The sequence below is a fragment of the Ovis canadensis genome, chromosome 15 (genome assembly GCF_042477335.2).
Source record: "Ovis canadensis isolate MfBH-ARS-UI-01 breed Bighorn chromosome 15, ARS-UI_OviCan_v2, whole genome shotgun sequence".
NCBI classification, from domain to species: domain Eukaryota; kingdom Metazoa; phylum Chordata; class Mammalia; order Artiodactyla; family Bovidae; genus Ovis; species Ovis canadensis.
The window spans coordinates 30,257,264-30,277,507 of record NC_091259.1 but is presented as its reverse complement, the minus strand read 5'-3'; positions in this window follow the sequence as shown (position 1 = coordinate 30,277,507).

Genomic DNA, 20,244 nt, shown 5'->3' with positions numbered 1-20,244 from the left:
TTTTGTAGTTTTCAATAAGTAATTAAAACCTAAATGTTAATTTTTGTATTCCTTTCAAAGTCAGGATATCTTTAAAAGTCAGATCGATCCTGAATCTGGCAACATATAAAAAAGGATTATGCAATCTGGTGAAGTACCATTCAATCCAGGAAAGCAAAGATGGTTTAAATTTTAAAATCAAGCAATATACCGTATTAATAGGATAAAGGATAAAAACCCACAATCATCTGAATAAATGCAGGGAAAGCACTTACAAAATCTAGTTCATAGTAAAAGTTCTCAACAAACTTGAAAGAGAAGAGAACCTCTTCAATGTGATAAATGGCATCTATGAAAAGCTAATGCTAATATCATACTTTAATGGTAAAAAAAAATGCAAGAATTTCAGCTGTTGCAACTTCTGTTTAACATCCTGCTAGAGGTTCAAGCCAATAAAATTACGAGAAAAAGAAATAAAACATATCCAGATTAGAAAGGAAGAAGGAAATGTTATTTGCAGACAACATGTTTCTAAATGTGAAGATCCTAAGGAATATATACCCATGTGTTTACACAAACCCCTATTAAAATTAATAAACAAGCTCAGCAAGGTCACAGAATACAAGATTAGTATACAAAAATGAATTGTATTTTTATATATGAGAATGAACAATCTAAATACAAAAATAAGAAAGCAATTCCATTTACAATGATATTACAAAGAATATGACATATAAATAAAGTTAGCAAAAGAAGTACAAGTCTTAAACACTGAAAATTTCAAAACAGTGCTGAGAAAAATTAAATACGTTCTAAATGGAGAGATGAGACATTTCATATTCACTGTTTGGAAGACTCAGTGTTGTTAAGATGGCAGTTCTCCCCCAAATTGATCATTATATTCAACTCAATCTCCACCAAAATTCCAGCAGGTTTTTTTGCAGAAGTTGACAACCTGTGCCTGAAATATATGTGTGTGCTCTGTGCTAAGTCACTTCAGTTGTGTCTGACTGTGACCCTATGGACTAGCCTCCCAGAACCCTCTGTCCATGGGAGTCTCCAGGCAAGAATACTGGAGTGGATTGCCTTGTTCTCCTCCAGGAGATTTTCCCAACTCAGAGATCAAACCCGTGTCTCCTGTGTCTCCTGCATTGCAGGCATATTCTTTACCTACTGAGCCACCTGGGAAGCAGGAAATCCAAAAGCATGGAATCGCCAAAATTTTTTGAAAAACAAAAAAGTTGGATAATTTTCATTTCCTAATCTTAAAATTTAATATGAGCTACAGTACTCAGAATAGGTTGGTATTGACACGTGGGTAAACATATAGATCAATGGAACAAATTTGAGAGTCCAGAAATAAACCCCTATATTTATGGCCAATTAATTTTTGACAAAAGCAATTTGATAGAAAAGGAGAGTTTTCAACAAATGATGATGGAACAACTGAATATCCACATGCAAAATGAACAAACAAAGAGATGAACTAGACCCTTCCCACTATATTCAGAAATTGATTCAAAATCAGAGACTTCAATGTAAAAACTGAAGTTGTAAAACTTCTAAAATAAAACAGGAGAAAATGTCAAGAACTTTGAGTTAAAAAAAAAAAAAAGAACTTTGAGTTAGGCAAAGACTTTTTTTAGACACAACCCAAGAAGCATGATCTGAAAAAGAAAAAGTTTAATAAATTGAACTTTATCAAAATTCAAAATTTGGGAGTTAAACTGCATGAATGGTGCAGGGGACCTCTAGATAATATCTTTGCAAGGTCCTGTGATTCTTTATTATTCCAAATTTTAAATTTTTTCAAAAAAATTTTATTCAAAAGATGTCATTAAGAAAGTAAAAAAGCAAGCTACAGAGAAAATATTTGTAAATCACATGTATGGCAAAAAATTTGTATCCAGAAAATACAAGGAAGTATTCAATTCAATAAAAAGACAATCCAATTTTTTTAATGGGCATAAGATTTAAATAGAAATTTCTCCAAAGAAGATATACAGATGACTAATAAGCACATAAAATGATGCCTAACATTATTAGCCACCAGGGAAGGTGTATTAGTTATTAGGCAAATGCAAATTAAGACCCAGTAAGATACCACTTCACATCCACCAGAATGGCTATGATCAAAACAATAGAAAAAGGAGGGGCAAATTAGGGGTACAGGGCTGAGATATAAAGCACTAGGTATAAAATAGCTAAGAAACAAAGACATATTAATATTATATAGCACAGAGAATTAGAGTCATATCTCATAATAACTTTTAATAGAGTATAATCTATAAAAAATGCTTAATTACTATGCTGTGCATGTCGTGTTGGAGATGACTCTTGAGAGTCCCTTGGAGACTGCAAGGAGATCCAACCAATCCATCCTAAAGGAGATCAGTCCTGGGTGTTCATTGGAAGGACTGATGCTGAAGCTGAAACTCCATTACTTTGGCCACCTGATGTGAAGAACTGACTCACTGGAAGAGACCCTGATGCTGGGAAGGATTGGGGGCAGGAGGAGAAGGGGACAACAGAGGATGATATGGCTGGATGGCATCACTGACTCGATGGACATGAGTTTGAGTGAACTCTGGGAGTTGGTGATGGACAGGGAGGCCTGGTGTGCTGCGATTCATGGGGTCACAAAGAGTCGGACACGACTGAGCGACTGAACTGAACTGAACAGAACATGTAAAATTAATATCTTGGGGGGCTCTGAAAAGTATTTATTTTTTAGTTTTTAAATTTTTATTGGAGTATAATTGCTTTACAATATGTGTCAGTTTCTACTGTACAGCAAAGTGAATCAGCTAACATATATCCTTTTTCTTTGGATTTCCTTCCCATTTAAGTCACCACAGAGCATTGAGTAGAGTTCCCTATGCTATGCAGTAGGTTCTCATTAGCTATCTATTTTATACATAGTATTAATGATGTATATATGTCAATCCCAATCTCCCAATTTATTTCACTCCCTCTTTCCCCCTTGGTATCCATACATTTATTTGTTCTCTATATCTGTGTCTCTATTTCTGTTTCGTAAATAAGATCATCTATACCAGTTTTTTCAGATTTCACATATATGCATTAATATATGATATTTGTGTTCTATTTCTGATTTACTATGCTCTGCATGACAGTCTTTAGGTGTCTCTACAAATGACCCTATTTCGTTCCTTTTTATGTCTAAGTAATATTCCATTGTGTATATATACCCCATCTTCTTTATCCATTCCTCTGTGGATGAACATTTAGGTTGTTTCATGTAATAACAACACTCTAGGTTGTTACAATAACATGTCCTGGCTACTATAAATAGTGCTGCAATAAACATTGAGGTACATGTGTCTTTTTTAATTATGGTTTTCTCTGGGTATATGCCCAGTTGAAGCTAATAAAGTATTTTAAGTTAACTGTATTTAATGGAAGCCTGGCATACTGCAGTCCATGGGGTTGCAAAGCATCAGATACAACTGAACGACTGAACAACAACACAATACTTAAGTTAGTAAAAAATTAATAAATAAAAAGACAATAACAAGTGCTGACAAAAAAATCTGAAGAAACAGGAAATCCCATACACTGCTGTTAGAAATAGGAAGTAGTAGAGTCACTTTGGAAAGCAATTTTACAATTTCTTATAAGGTTAAGTATAATTTTTTCATATGGCTCGGAAATCCACTGCTACATATCTACTCAAGAAAATAAGACATATGTTTCCACAGTTATACATTAATGTATATATATTAATGCTGTTCACAGCAGCATTATTCATAATAGGCAAAAAGTGGAAAGAGCCCAAATGTCCCTCAACTAGTGAAGAGATGAATAAAATTTAGTAGTGCCGTATTGAAATATCAATACTAATTTTAAAAGTATAAAATACAGATAAATACTACAACATGAATGAACTTTAAAAATATTACATTAAAAAAGTCAAATACAGAAGATTGCATATTATGTGATATTCTATTTATATACAATGTCCAGAAAAGACAAATCTGTCATAACAGAAAAGTAGGTCGATGTTTGCCTAGAGTTGGGGTGGGAATGGGGATTAACTGTAAACAGATATGAAAATCATACTGGGGAGAAGAAAATGTTCTAAAACTGGATGTGGTAGTGGTTGCACAACTTGGTAAACTTCCTAAAACTCCTTGAATTTGTATCCTTAAATTTGGTGAATTTATGGTATGTAAATTATGCCTTAATAAAATTACTTTTACAAATTCCATTTGATTGAATTTTTATGTTAACTTTTATTATTTTTTCCTTACTATAAAATTAAGACATATTTGTTACAGAAATTTTAGAAAATACCGTGTAACAGAAAGAAGAAAATTCAAAGTGCCCATTGCTTCCATCTTCAGACAACCATCTCTGACATCTTGGCATAGGTCCTTAGTTTTCCTTTCTATAAAAACGTGAGCTGAAGAACTAAAAATTCCCTGCCCCTTGATGTAGACAGAATCTGCTATACCTTTTCAATAATTTTTCAAAGCTTCACTTGAAATCTTGGACATACAAAGGGATAGCTTGAACTGAGTCTTGACATAAGGGATGGTTCTGCATAAGGAAAGAGGAGGCTCTGAGAGGGAGAGCACAATGAAAGTTCTAGCTTGAGTTTCCTGCCTTCCCACAAAAAACAGAGTCTACTACAAGGACTTTTGTGCAAGTAATTTATTTTGGATGTAATCCCAGGGAGCAAGAATGAGAAAACTAGGATGAGAAAGGGAATGTGCAAGCTAATATAAGGTGTGTTATCAAGGTTCTCACTATGGGCCTGACTTGTCCAGAACCACCTGAGAAGCATACAAAATGCCTTCCAAAATTATCTCCCTGCAGGGAGGGAGGCAAGGGTATATACCCATAAGCTCCAGACACCCGTTAATCGAAGGTTGCCCCTGGGGATGTTAATCCCCACACTTAGCAGTGCTTGGCCAGGCAGATTTACATGTGGCAGAAAGTGAAAACACACACAGCACAATATTGTCAAGACAATATTGTTAGTATGAGCTAGCATGGCACTGTCCGCTGCAGTTACTGTGGAAATCAGAAGTGAGCTGAAGCAATGTGACACAGGACACCAGACTGGATCAAGCAAGAGGGTGAAGCTTAAGTAGAAAGAAATCACCATAGCTGATTCACGTTGTTGTACAGGAAAAACCAGCGCAACATTGAAAAGCAATTATCTATCAATTAAAATATTTTAAAAATCACCAGAGGACCTTTGAGCAGGTGTTTTACTTCTTTCTTTCCAATCTATTTGGATTATTCTTTTCCTTATTTTACCATATGGTTACTGCTACTGCTAAGTCACTTCGGTCATGTCCGACTCTGTGAGACCCCATAGATGGCAGCCGACCAGGCTCCCCCGTCCCTGGGATTCTCCAGGCAAGAACACTGGAGTGGGTTGCCATTTCCTTCTCCAATACATGAAAGTGAAAAGTGAAAGTGAAGTCACTCAGTCGTGTCCTACTCTTCGCGACCCCATGGACTGTAGCCTACCAGGCTCCTCTGTCCATGGGATTTTCCAGGTGAGAGTACTGGAGTGGGGTGCCATTGCCTTTTCCAACCATATGATTAGAACCTCAGTAAAATGTTGAATAGAAGTGATGAGAAACAGCATATTTGCCTTATTCTCAATCTTAAAAAGAAATCAATCAATATTTCATCATTATATATGATATTAAGTTCAGTCGCTCAGTCATGCCTGACTATTTGCAACCCTATGGACTGCAGCGCACGCCAGGCTTCCTTGTCCCTCACCAACTCCTGGAGCTTGCTCAAATTCATGTCCATTGAGTCAGTGATGCCATCCTACCATCTCATCCTCTGTTGTCCCCTTCTCCTCCTGCATTCAATCTTTCCCAGCTTCAGGGTCTTTTCCAATGAGTCACTTCTTTGTATCAGGTGGCCAAAGTATTGGCGCTTCAGCTTCAGCATGAATCCTTCCAATGAATATTCAAGACTGATTTCCTTTAGGATTGACTGGTTTGATCTCCTTGCAGTCTAAGGGACTCTCAAGACTATTCTCCAACACCATAGTTTGAAAGCATCAATTCTTCCATGCTCAGCTTTCTTTGTGGTCCAAATCTCACATCCATATATGACTACTGGAAAAACCATAGCTTTGACTATTCAGATCTTTGTTTGCAAAGTGATGGCTCTGCTTTTTAACACATTGTCTAGGTTTGTCATAGCATTCTTCCAAGGAGCAAACCTTTTTTAATTTCCTGGCTGCAGTCACCATCCACATTGATTTTGGAGCCCAAGAAAATGAAATCAGACAGTTTTCACATTTTCCCCATCTATTTGCCATGAAGTGATAGGACCAGATACCATGATTTTCCTTTTTTCAATTGAGTTTTAAGCTAGCTTTTTCACTCTCCTCTTTTACCTTCATCAAGAGGTTCTTTAATTCCTCTTCACTTTCTGCCATAAGGGTGGTGTCATCTGCATATCTGAGGCTGTTGATATTTCTCCCGGCAAACTTGACCACAAGCTTGTGATTCATCCAGCCTGGCATCTCACACGATGTACTCTGCATATAAGTTAAATAAGCAGGGTGACAATATACACCCTTGACATACTCCTTTTCAATTTTGACCCCGTCCATTGTTCAATATCCAGTTCTAACTGTTGCTTCTTGTCCTGCATACAGGTTTCTCAAGTTAGGCAGGCTATGTGATCTTGTATTCCCATCTTATTAACAATATGCCAAATTTGTTGTGATCCACACAGTCAAAGGCTTCAGTATAGTCAATGAAACAGAAGTAGGTGTTTTTCTGAAACTCTTGCTTTTCCTAGGATCCAACAAATGTTGGCAATTTGATCTCTGGTTCCTCTGCCTTTTCTAAATCCAGCTTGTACATCTGAAATTTCTTGTTTCACATACTGCTGAAGCCTAGCTTGAAGGATTTTGAGCGTAATCTTGCTGACATGTGAAATGAGTGCAATTGTGCAGTAGTTTGAACATTCTTTGGCATTGCCTTTCTTTGGGATTGGAATGAAAAGTGACCTTTTCCAGTCCTGTGGCCACTGCTGAGTTTTTCAAATTTGCTGGCATAATGAGTGCAGCACTTTAACAACGTCATCTTTGAGGATTTGAAATCACTCAGCTGGAATTCCATCACCTCCACTAGCTTTGTTCGAGTAATGCTTCCTAAGGCACACTTGACTTCGCACACCAGGATGTCTGGCTGTAGGTGAGTGACCACACTGCTGTGGGTATCTGGGTCATTAAAAGCTTTTTTGTAGAGCTCTGCTGTGTATTATTTCCACCTTTTCTTAATCTCTTCTGCTTCTGTTAGGTCCTTACCGTTTTTATCCTTTATTGTGCCTTTCTTTGCATGAAATGTTCCTTGCTGCTGCTGCTAAGGCACTTCAGTCGTGTCCAACTCTGTGTGACCCCATAGACGGCAGCCCACCAGGCTCCCCCGTCCCTGGGATTCTCCAGGCAAGAACACTGGAGTGGGTTGCCATTTCTTTCTCCAATGCATGAAAGTAAAAAGTGAAAGGGATGTCGTTCAGTCGTGTCTGACTCCGCGACCCCATGGAGTGAAGCCCACCAGGTTCCCCTTGTCCATGGGATTTTCCAGGCAAGAGTACTGGAGTGGGTTGCCATTGCCTTCTCTGGAATGCTCCTTAGGTATCTCCACTTTTCTTAAAGAAATCTATAGTCTTTCCCATTCTATTGTTTTCCTCTATTTTTTTGTATTTTTCACTTAAGAAGGCTTTCTTATCTTTCCTTGCTAGTCTCTGGAACTCTGCCTTCAGTTGGGTATATTTTTCCCGATCTCCTTTGCCTTTCACCTCTCTTCTTTTCTCAGCTATTTGTAAGGTCTCTTCAGACAACTACTTTTCCTTCTTGTATTTCTTTTTCTTGGGGATGGTTTTGGTCACCACCTCCTGTACTATGTTACAAACCTCTGCCCATAGTTATTCAGGCACTCTGTCTACCAGATCTAGTCCCTTGAATCTATTCATCGCATCCACTGTATAATCATAAGGGATTTTATTTAAGTAATACCTGAATGGCAGAGTGGTTTTGCATACTTTCTTCAGTTTGAGCCTAACTTTGCAATAAGAAGCTGATAATCTGGGCCACAGTGAGCTCCCGGTGTTATTTTTGCTGTCTGTATAGAGCCTCTCCATCTTCAACTGCAAATATAATCAATCTGATTTTGGCACTGACAATCTGGTGATGTTCATGTGTAGAGTCGTCTCTTGTGTTGTTGGAACAGAGTGTTTGCCATGACCAGTGTGTTCTCTTGGCAAAACTGTTAGTCTTTGCCCTACTTCATTTTGTACTCCAAGGCCAAACTTGCCTGTTATTCCAGGTATCTCTTGACTTCCTACTTTTGTATTCCAGTTCCCTGTGAAAAGATCTTTTTCTGGTGCTAGTTCCAGGAGGTCTTTTAGGTCCTCAGAGAATCATTCGGCTTCAGTTTTTTCAGCATCAGTGGTTGGGGCACGGACTTGGAATACTGTGGTATTTAATGGTTTGCCATGGAAATGAACTGAGATCACTCTGTTGTTTTTGAGGTTGCACCCCAGTACTGCATTTTGGACTCTTTTGTTGACTACAAGAGATACTTCATTTCTTCTAAGATATTCTTGCCCACAGTGGTAGATATAATGGTCATCTGAATTAAATTCACCCTTACCCATCGATTTTAGTTCATTGATTCCTAAAATGCTAATATTCACTCTCACCATCTCCTGTTTGACCACACCAATTTACCTTGATTCATGGACCTAACATTCCAGATTCTTACGCAATATTGTTCTTTACAGCATGGGACTTTACTTTCACCATCAGATACAACCACAACTGGGCATTGTTTCTGCTTTGGCTCAGCCTCTTCGTTCTTTCTGTAGCTATTTCTCTGCTCTTCTGCAGTAGTATATTGGACACCTAGTGAACTGGGGGATTCATCTTTCAGTGTCATGTCTTTTTGCCTTTTCATACTGTTCATGGGGTTTTCAAGGCAAGAATAATGGCATGGTTTGCCATTCCCTTCTCCAGTGGACCACCTTTTGTCAGGCTCTAACTATCAGGGACATGCCCTTCAGCCGCTCAGTGTAGCTGGATGACATGCCGGGTGCCCTAGTTGTCTCACTGCTGGTCCTCCTTGAGCATTTGAACCTTCACTGTCCACTGGGTGTCGGTCAACATGCACCCAGGGATTGAGGCAATGGCCTTGCTGAAGTGGCTGGGAAGAGGGTCTGGGGAAGGCTGGAGCTGATGTTGGAGGACACTCAGGATGGAAGAGCACCCCAGCCTCATCACTGCCACTGGCTGCCCTGGAACCCATCTGCTGTCCAGGAGTCTCAGAGCCAATCAGCCACTCAGGAGCGATTGGTACCCTGACCCCTCTGCTGCCGCGGTCACCCTGGGAACTGGGGATGCTGGTCACTACCCTGCTTCCACCTCCAACTCTGGGTTGATCTTTGCAAAGCCACTTCCCAGGCCACCAACGCCTCTTCAGGCCGCCACGACGTTATCTTGTGGAGATACTTGTTATAGGTTTAGTACCAAATATTTTTCCAGATCACAGTGAACCTAAAAAGCACTTGGGTTAGTTTTCACTATATTTCTGAGAATTTTTATGAATAATAAATTTATATAACTGCTTACTTATTTAAGCCAATTAAACAGAGATCTTGTAGAGATTAATTTTGGTAATATTATCTGAGGTTTGAAAATACTGCACAGCTACAACACACACTTGTGTACAGACACACATGAATATACAGACAGGCACAAACTGATAGTTTAGTTTTTAAATTTTAACCATAAGACAGGTATGATAATGTAAAATTCACTAGCTACAAAAGAAACAGTTGGAATAAGTTAAGTTTATATGCTCAGATGGCTAAATCTTTTTCTACTAATATTTGTGGAGAAGATGTAAGATTTTTCATTCACTCAAATTTGAAATGACCTTTCAGCATTTTGTTCTTCTGATAAGAATTATCTCCCTGAAGTCTGTAGAATATGTACATCTCAAAGGCATACATTTTTATCTTTGAAGAGTCCTTAAAAGGAAAAAGTTCTTATCAGGCTCCAATATGTTCTTCCAGTATCTTATCAGGTTTCAGGCAGGACAAACAGTAAATATTCCTGGGAGTATAAATAACTTCATGGACCCAAAAGGCATTCATTCTCAAAGAGGGTTCAAAGGTTCCTACATTCCCAAGATTCAGAGTCACTCCCAAAGATAGCCAAAAGAAAGCACTGACACCTACATGTCCCAGGCAAGCAGAAAGCCAAGCCAAGCTTTTGTTTTTAAAAAGGTAACCATTTAACCTAACAGAAGCAGAAGATATTAAGAAGAGGTGGCAAGAATACACGGAAGAACTGTACAAAAAAGATCTTCACGACCAGGATAATCATGATGATGTGATCACTAATATAGAGCCAGACATCTTGGAATGTGAAGTCAAGTGGGCCTTAGAAAGCATCACTACGAACAAAGCTAGTGGAGAGGTGGTGGAATTCCAGTTGAGCTGTTTCAACTCCTGAAAGATGATGCTGTGAAAGTGCTACACTCAATATGCCAGCAAATTTGGAAAACTCAGCAGTGGCCTCAGGACTGGAAAAGGTCATTTTTCATTCCAATCCCAAAGAAAGGCAATGCCAAAGAATGCTCAAACTACCGCACAATTGCACTCATCTCACATGCTAGTAAAGTAATGCTCAAAATTCTGCAAGCCAGGCTTCAGCAATATGTGAACCATGAACTCCCTGGTGTTCAAGCTGGTTTTAGAAAAGGCAGAGGAACCAGAGATCAAATTGCCAACATCTGCTGGACCATGGAAAAAGCAAGAGAGTTCCAGAAAAACATCTATTTCTGCTTTATTGACTATGCCAAAGCCTTTGACTGTGTAGATCACAATAAACTGTGGAAAATTCTGAAAGAGATGGGAATACCAGACCACCTAACCTGCCTCTTGAGAAATCTGTATGCAGGTCAGGAAGCAACAGTTAGAACTGGACATGGAACAACAGACTGGTTCCAAATAGGAAAAGGAGTACGTCAAGGCTGCATATTGTCACCCTGCTTATTTAACTTATATGCAGAGTACATCATGAGAAACGCTGGACTGAAAGAAACACAAGCTGGAATCAAGATTGCCAGGAGAAATATCAATAACCTCAGATATGCAGATGACACCACCCTTATTGCAGAAAGTGAAGAGGAGCTAAAAAGCCTCTTGATGAAAGTGAAAGTGGAGAGTGAAAAAGTTGGCTTAAAGCTCAACATTCAGAAAACGAAGATCATGGCATCCAGTCCCATCACTTCATGGGAAATGGATGGGGAAACAGTAGAAACAGTGTCAGACTTTATTTTGGGGGGCTCCAAAATCACTGCAGATGGTGACTGCAGCCCTGAAATTAAAGGACGCTTACTCCTTGGAAGAAAAGTTATGACCAATCTAGATAGTATATTCAAAAAGCAGAGACATTACTTTGCCGACTAAGGTCCGTCTAGTCAAGGCTATGGTTTTTCCTATGGTCATGTATGGATGTGAGAGTTGGACTGTGAAGAAGGCTGAGTGCCGAAGAATTGATGCTTTTGAACTATGGTGTTGGATAAGACTCTTGAGAGTCCCTTGGACTGCAAGGAGATCCAACCAGGCCATTCTGAAGGAGATCAACCCTGGGATTTCTTTGGGAGGAATGATGCTAAAGCTGAAGCTCCAGTACTTTGGCCACCTCATGCGAAGAGTTGACTCATTGGAAAAGACTCTGATACTGGGAGGGATTGGGGGCAGGAGGAGAAGGGGACGACCGAGGATGAGATGGCTGGATGACATCACGGACTAGATGGACGTGAGTCTGAGTGAACTCTGGGAGTTGGTGATGGACAGGGAGGCCTGGTGTGCTGTGATTCATGGGGTCGCAAAGAGTCGGACACGACTGAGGGACTGAACTGACTGAACTGAACCATTTAACAGTCTCTTCACAGTGGAAAGGCAATTTACATGGAAGATTACTAGAACTGATGCTCAAATACCAGAAGCTGGAGTGGAGCAATAGGAATTTCATCAGTCCCATAGTCTTTTGTTTTCCTTACCTTTTAAGATATGCACATTTATTAAGACACTGCTCTTTTTTTCATCATTCTTCTGTGTATTCATTTACTTATTTTTGATTGCACTGGGCTTCTTTGTTACTGCACTGGTTTTTTTCTGGTTGCGGTGAGCAAGGGCTACTCTCTAGTTCTGAAGCAAGGGCCTATCGCGGTGGTGACTTTTCTTGCTGAGAAACACAGGCTCTAGGCATGCAGTCTTCACTAGTTGCTGCAGGTGGGATCAGTAGTTGCAGCTCCCAAGCTCTAGAGGATAGGCGTAGTGTTGTGGCGCATGGGTTTCATGGCTCTGCAGCATGTGGGATCTTCCCAGACCAGGGATAGAACTCATGTCCCATGCACTGGCAGGTAGATTTTCATCCACTGTACCACCAGGGAAGTCCTCAGCATGTTTTATGATTTTTCATTAGCCTTTTACAACAAAAGTTTTAAAGAAACTATTTTGGAATTTTGAAGCTTTGTGGAAGCTTCAGCATGTCAATTAAAATAAGTATCTGGGTTAGGAAGATCTCCCGGAGAAGGAAATGGCAACCCACTTCAGTATTCTTGCCTGGGAAATTGGATGGACAGAGGAGCCTGGTGGGCTACAGTCCATTGGGTCACACAAGAGTCAAACATAACTTAGCAACTAAACAACAACACTTCTTCTTTAAATGATCTTATCCAATTAGAGTCTTCTTCCTAATGACCACTGTAATTCTAGTTTGTGATTTCCAAGTGTTGGCAGCAGTTTAGAAGGACCCTAGCTGTAGGAGTTTAATCCTGTCAATGAAAAGTTAATCAGTCAATCTAAGAAATAGAAATCTTTATTAGAGCCAAATTTGAGGATTTAACCTGGGAAGAGCACCTCAGAAAGCTCTGAGAACTGTCCCACCTGTTGGAAGTCAAGGCACAGTTATGTAAGTTTTTTAAGACTGTACATCAAATGATGTATTATTGACACTTTACATACTTCAAATCTAAGCAGCATGTGACCCCGACAACTTTGTTGATGTCAGTTAAAAGGATGCATAATGTGAGAGTTGTGAGTTAAGTTTTATTTGGGGGCAAATGAGGACTGCAGCCTGGGAGACTGCATCTCAGCTCTGAGAGACTTCTCCAAAGAGGCAAAGGGAGAAGGTCAGTGTATAAGATTTTGGTGATGGGGGAGTTCAATGTAAAAAAGCACTCATTTTATGAAAGGTTTCTTGCTAGTCACAAGGAAATGACGTCACCATGAAAGAATTTAGTGCTTTTCTAGATACGAGGAGATGCAAGGATTTGGATCATGAAATTAGCTCCTGAAAATATCTAAGTATTTAAAGACCTATTCCATCGGTTTCCCTAGAGCACAGAGTGCAACACTCTCCAACCTGAATTCCCTTCAGAGCATTCAAGGTCAGCAGCTGCAGCAGCACAGGCAGATGGCAAATGCCCATGTTGTTATTCAGTCGCTGGCAAATGCTCTTGGCAAATGCCAATTTTTAGTTGACACTGACTTAAAAAAATGCACAACATGGTGAGAGTTGAGAGTTAAGTTTTCTTGGGGCCAAAATGAGAACTGCAGCCCAGGAGATAGCACCTCAGATAGCTCTGAGAAACTGCTCCAAAAATCCAGTGGGTGAGATCAGTATATGTGTGATTTTGGTGAAGGGAGAATGCCTGCAATGAAGCACAGATTTTTCCAGAAACTTTCTGCTAGTTTTGTGAAGTTTTTGCTAGTCACAAGAAACAGTCATCACCATGAAGGAGTTTAGTGCTTTTCTACACATGGGGAGAAACAAGAATTAGGCTCATAATATTGGCTCCTAAAAATATCTAACTCTCTGAAGACCTTTCTTGCCAGTTTTCCCCCAGCACAGAGTGCCTCATTTCTGCTCTCCACCCTGAACTCCTTTCAGGGGGTGTTGAAAATCAGCAGCTGCAGCAACACATGATTTCATCCTTGTGAAGGTCTATGGCAAGTCCCCATGGCAAGTGCCAATTTGTAGTTGACAAGATCAAGATGGAACGTTATCTTTTAAGGAGTTGTCTTGCTGGTGCTAGGAAACTGTCACTCTTCAGGGTGAGCACCTTTTTCTGCCAATGGGGAAGATTTGGTCGATGCATAACGTACAAATACAATGCATGGTGTGGGGACAGAGGAAGCTAAAGGCAGAGAAATTTTTGTTTAAGTTTTTCTTGTCTTGCTGTAAAACATGAATTTTATTTCACAATCCACATTTATGTCCAGCTTATGTCTAGCCACAAATGGGGTGTAATTCTCATTTCTGTCTGGCCATATTTTGGGGTCCCTACCCTGGAGGTTTCCCTGGTGGCTCAGATGGTAAAGAATCTGCCTGCAGTGCAGGAAACCTGGGTTTGATCCCTGGATTGGGAAGATCCCCTGGAGAAGAGAATGGCTACTCACTCCAGTGTTCTTGCCTGATAAATTCCATGGACAGAGGAGCCTGGTGGGCTACAGTCCATGGGATCTCAGAGTCATACACGACTGTGCAACTAACACACAAACATACACCTTAGAGTTTACCAAGCCAAGCCCTCAGAACACATAGCAAGTTTTGTAAGATTCTGTGATATTCAGTATCTTCCAGAACCACAGTTCTTAGACATAAAATAAGCAGATATGCTGAAAGATGGCAAAGAGTTAAATAACTCTTTGGATCTTAGGAATCCCATTTTTCACTCAAAACGAAATTTCATTCACCTAAGATCTTGCAGCACTGGACCAGTCCACTCAAACCCAATCCAGTCCAATCCAAGACAAAGTCTGGTTTTTAAACTTGATCCTGTCCAACTCCAGCTGATAACTACCAACAGTTCCCATGGAACTCTGGACTAAGGGGAAAGGTTGAACCAACAAAACTCAACAATTGAGGACTGCAGGCTGGGGGCTCTGCATGGATGAGGAACTGCACACTGCCACCACCTACTGCCACATGGATCTTTGGGCAGAATCAAGGGCTGGGAATTGCAGGCTAAAACATTAGGGGCTGGTCTCTAGGTAGACCCATCTACTAGCTCAACGGGGCGCCAAGCTGACCTGCCCTGTGAAGAAAAGCCTATTAGATCAGGAGTTCAAGGCAAAGAGAGTAGAGCTCAGAACTTACTCATGGCCCTTGAGAATGGCAAGAAAGACAGTGAATTTAAAGAGTAACATGCCTTGTGTTTCTCATTGTCCCCAAATGCTGTCAAGTTCACTTCTAATCCACTGCTGCCTCCAAATTTGTTAAATAAAAATTCATCAGAATAAATTTGAAGATTTTTGTGCTGAAAGTTTTCACTTTCATCTCAGGTTCAAAGGATTTGTTAACAAAATAAGCCACTGAACTGAAGTCGCTCAGTCATGTCCGACTCTTTGTGACCCCATGGACTATAGCCTACTACGCTCCTCCGTCCATGGGATTTTCCAGGCAAGAGTACTGGAGTGGGTTGCCATTTCCTTCTCCAGAGGATCTTCCTAACCCAGGGATCGAACCCAGGTCTCTCGCACTGCCGGGGTCCAGCCCCAGTGGATCCAGGGTAATTTGAAGGGTGGACGGAGTTGGCAAGGAGAGATTTGTTTAATTCGAAATATAAGATTAGATTAGGAAAAAATAGTGTAGAAGGAAAATGAGTGGAGAAAAGAGGCTGATTAACTTGGTTTATGTGGAAAACCAATAAAGTTCCAGACAAGGAACTTGCACCGTCTATGTTGGGCCACAGGCTCCCGCTTGAATAGCGGAGGGTGCCCTGCCTTGGGCTCTGTCTCGCATGGGTCTTAGAAGCCCAGGCAAGTAAGTAGACTCGGTGAGCCTCCACGTTCCAAGGGATCAGTCTGAAAAGGAGAGGGAGGGAGAGGGAGCAAGAGAAAGAATCGACACAGGGGAGGCCAGGCTTGTTCAAAACCCCTCTGACTTTATTATTTAAAAGGTGTTTGAAAGTGAAATCGCTCAGTCGTGTCCAACTCTTTGCACCCCATGGACTGTAGCCTACCAGGCTTCTCTGTCCCTGGGATTCTCTGTCCCTGGGATTCTCTAGGCAAGAATACTGGAGTGGGTTACCATTTCCTTCTCCAGGGGATCTTCCCAACCCAGGGATCGAACCCAGGTCTCCCGCATAGGAGGCAGACACTTTAACCTCTGAGCCACCAGGGAAGCCCCCAAAAGGTGTTTATATACCCTACATTTTACATAATGGAAGATACAGAGTCATGCAGGGGCAGCAGTCCTGACCCTTTCTGTATATCTTTTTGTATACAAAAAGTCTCAGGTGATTTACATTATCTTCTGGCCAAGAGGCTTGTTAACACTTTTTGGCTCTCTTCCTTAATGAATGTTAATCTCGTTTCCCCTGAAGTGTTTTTCTTTAGTCTGCATCTCCTTAAAGCACTAAGGTTACATCTCTATAGAACAAAGGCACAGTGGGTTATAACAAAGAAGGCACTTAACTCAAAGATCTAATGTTGCTACTTGTTTTTTCTATATACCAACTATATCAACAAATAAAAGATATGAAAATTCTGCAGCAAGTATTGGCTCAACAATGAAACGCTTAATCAGTTTTATTCTAATGATCTTGACACCTCAGAAGCCCTGCATTCCTAGGATGTTTTAAGCTTCCTGTTCCTCTTGTGGTTGGGAGACTGTAAACAATTCACAAGCTGTAAAAAGTCCGGGGGAACCTGTTAGGCAAGCTAGAGAGTTATCTGAGGGGGTTTGAACTGAAACATCCCTTTCAAATGCAGAAGACTAAAGCCCTGAGTTAACTTTTTCCAGAGTGTGTCAGAAGAGTGGAAAAGCACAGTATAGGCAGATTCTGGTTTTGGGGGGAACATGCTCAGGAAATTCCAGAGGGAAACCCTGAGGCCTGACTCGCCTTGCCCATCAGGCCTCTCCGCATGACCTTGTCATGGGTGGGATTCCTCACGCTGGCTCCTGGCACCGCACTGTAGGCAGACAGTTTACCCTCTGAGCCACCAGGGACGTCCAAATAAGCCACTAGCTCTAGTTCGATACAAATAAATAATAGCTGCTGCTAAGTCACTTCAGTCGTGTACCATTCTGTGCAACCCCACAGACGGCAGCCCGCCAGGCTCCCCCATCCCTGAGATTCTCCAGGCAAGAACACTGGAGTGGGTTGCCGTTTCCTTCTCCAATGCATGAAAGTGAAAAGTGAAAATGAAGTCGTTCAGTCGTGTCTGACTCTTTGCAACCCCATGGACTGCAGCCTACCAGGCTCCTCCATCCATTGGATTTTCCAGGCAAGGGTACTGGAGTGGGTCGCCAGTGCCTTCTCCGTAAATAATAGCAATATTTATTAAAGAATTATCTAGTTTACTTTCAATATACTAACATTAAAAGAAAAGAGAAAGAGAAACAGCAGAGGATACATTACCAAATTGGGTTTTGACCAACATCCAGACTCAAACAGTGCTGGGCAGTCCCATGACACAGCACATGTGGAGTCCCAATTGGGAAAAGGTCCCAGGTGGTGGATCTACTCCAGGGGTGAGACTTCAAAGATTGCAGGATATTGCAGTTAGGGGCTCCTGCTTATAATCTCAGGATGCAAAGTGATATCATTGTCAATCTGTGAGTAAATAGCAGCTCTGGTTTCATGTTAATACTATTTGTTTAGTCTTGTAAAACTTGGAATATTGTTAAGCCTGGGCCTTGGTTGGCCAGGGACCCTTCAAGGGCTCAACAATTTCAAATTTTGTCCCCAGTCTTATCTATGGTGCTGCAAGTCTTGAACTCACAGCAGGTAGTCAGAGCAGTGTCTAGGCAGGTTAGAAGCAAGGTCAGAGGCCTGCTCTACTTTGTCTCTGAAGCTTAAACAAGACTATTTATTTAATTTTCCTAACAAAGATCTAATTGACTTTATTAATTTATTCATGAACTGGGCAGCATCCCACCTTAGAAAACAGAAAGAGGCTCTGTCAAGCTGCAGAAAAGGAAAGGGAGCAGAAGAAAAATAAATTTTTAGCAAATTATAAGGCAAAATAATTAACATTGTTTTAGGCACAGTTCTCCTAAAGATAATAGAAGGGGCCCTTTAGGGATGGGTGGAATATCTCGCTAGTGCTGACTAGGTAATTGCACATTGACTGGTTAAAGGTCACTTTCCTGGGAGAGGCTGTCACTGCAGTTAGTTTAGGTATTAAGTTTGTTTTGCTGATGCAGGGCCTTAAAGCAGTGACTGTATCTGGGGCCTGTTATTTCTTCTTAATAAAATGCATGACATAATGATTTGATATTTGTTTATATTGTGAAACGATCACCACAATAAGTCTAGTTAGCATCTGTCACCACACATAGTTACAAAACACTTTTTTCTTGTGATGTTAACTTTTAATATCTAGTCTCTTACCAACTTTCAAATACACTCTTTAGTTTTCTAAATTCTTTTGGTATAACTTCCTTATATTTGACTCCTGAAAATGCGGATATTTAAAGAGGCAGTATGCAGAGCTGATACAAGGAGACTGACTTTTGGAGATGTGCAATCTTGTTTTGAATCTTGTCCCGTGACCAAAGTACACGAGAGTACTTTGGACGCATCTCTCTGAGGCTCACATATAAAATGGGAATGGAGGGAAACACCCACTTCATAGGGTAGTTGACAGAATAAATGAGATAATATGAAGCTCTTGGTAGTACCTGGCACTGGACCATGACAGCTAATAAATTTTATTTCCCTTCTTACATTTCTCCATGTACTCACCATCCACTTCCACCCTCATACACAAAACACACACACACACACACACACACACACACACACCTGTCAGAAACAGGGCCTTTTCTTCCTATAAGAAATAAACCTGGAATTTCCTTGATGGTCCAATGGCCAAGATGCCACACACCCAATGCAGGAAGCCTGGGTTCAATCCCTGGTCAGGGAACTAGATCCCACATTCCACAGCTAAAATAACCCACCTGTTGCAATTTAAAAAAAAAAAAAAAAAAAAGATTCCACATGCCTCAGTGAAGACCTGGTGCAAGCAAATGGATAAATAAATATTTGAAAAAGAAATAAACCCATCTTGCTTTAGGTCACTTCTTTTCCTACAGTGTATAAACTCATTGCTCACTCCAAAGGAATAAAAACATCACAGCTTTCCCTACCATTCTTTCTGGCTCTTAGACATATGTTGCATATTCCCTATCTTCTTTCAACACATGTACTTTATAACTGAAAGAGAAAATGCCAGGACATAGAAGGCTACTTTGTTTTGCTTGCTTATCTTCCAAATTTTAAACTCTTGATTTTGTTGCACAAAAGAAATCCCGCTTAAACTAGAATATAGAAAATGGCAAGTCACGGCCTGGAATTTTGCTAACTCTACATATGATTGTCTCTGGAACCACAAAGCCCATATAGCAGAACAAACTTTATATTCACATCTGTAGTTATGCTCAAAATTTGGCCTTTGATTTTTCCTAAAATGGTAATGACCTTACTCATGAATGGCTCCTCACCCCCATGAATGGTACACGGTTTGTCCAGGACTTAATTATACGTCACAGAGCTCAGTTCAGAAAGTGAGAGTAAAAGCAGTCAAAGGTATGTTCTTAGTTGCTCAGTCGTGTCGGCTTCTTTGCAGCCCTGTGGACTATAAACCGCCAGGCTCCTCTGGCCATTCTTCAGGCAAAATACTGGAGTGGGCTGCCATTTCCTTCTCCAGGAGATCTTCCTGACCCAGGGATTGAACCCAGGTCTCCCGTGTCTCCTGCATTCCAGGCAGATTTTTAATCTGCTGAGTCATCAGAGGAAGAATGTCGGAGGTATAGGCATTGAAAATCATAACATTTGGGGTGAGATGTCATGAAATTCCACCTGCCCCCAAAAGGGCTCCTCAACTGAGGTCTTTTGGGGGACACCAAAAGAGAGATATCTTCTTTTTCTGGCTCCAAGACTGCAAGATGTGTCTATAAGGTATTTTTAGAGTCATTAACTCACTTTTTACAGCCATTTGATAAAAAACAAAAATGACAGGTGGAGATATTTCCAGAAAGCTCTCAGATACCATATTCTGAACACAATGCCTCCTAAGGCCAGAGGCACACATCAGGCAAAGCCTCTGGGCCTTCCAAAGATGCCTGCAAAAGAAGGGATAAAAATGAAGGGCAGGGGACGACTTCTGATTGGCTTGGAGGGCAGCCTTCACAGAAAAGGTTTCATTTAAGCTAAGCCTTGATGGGCA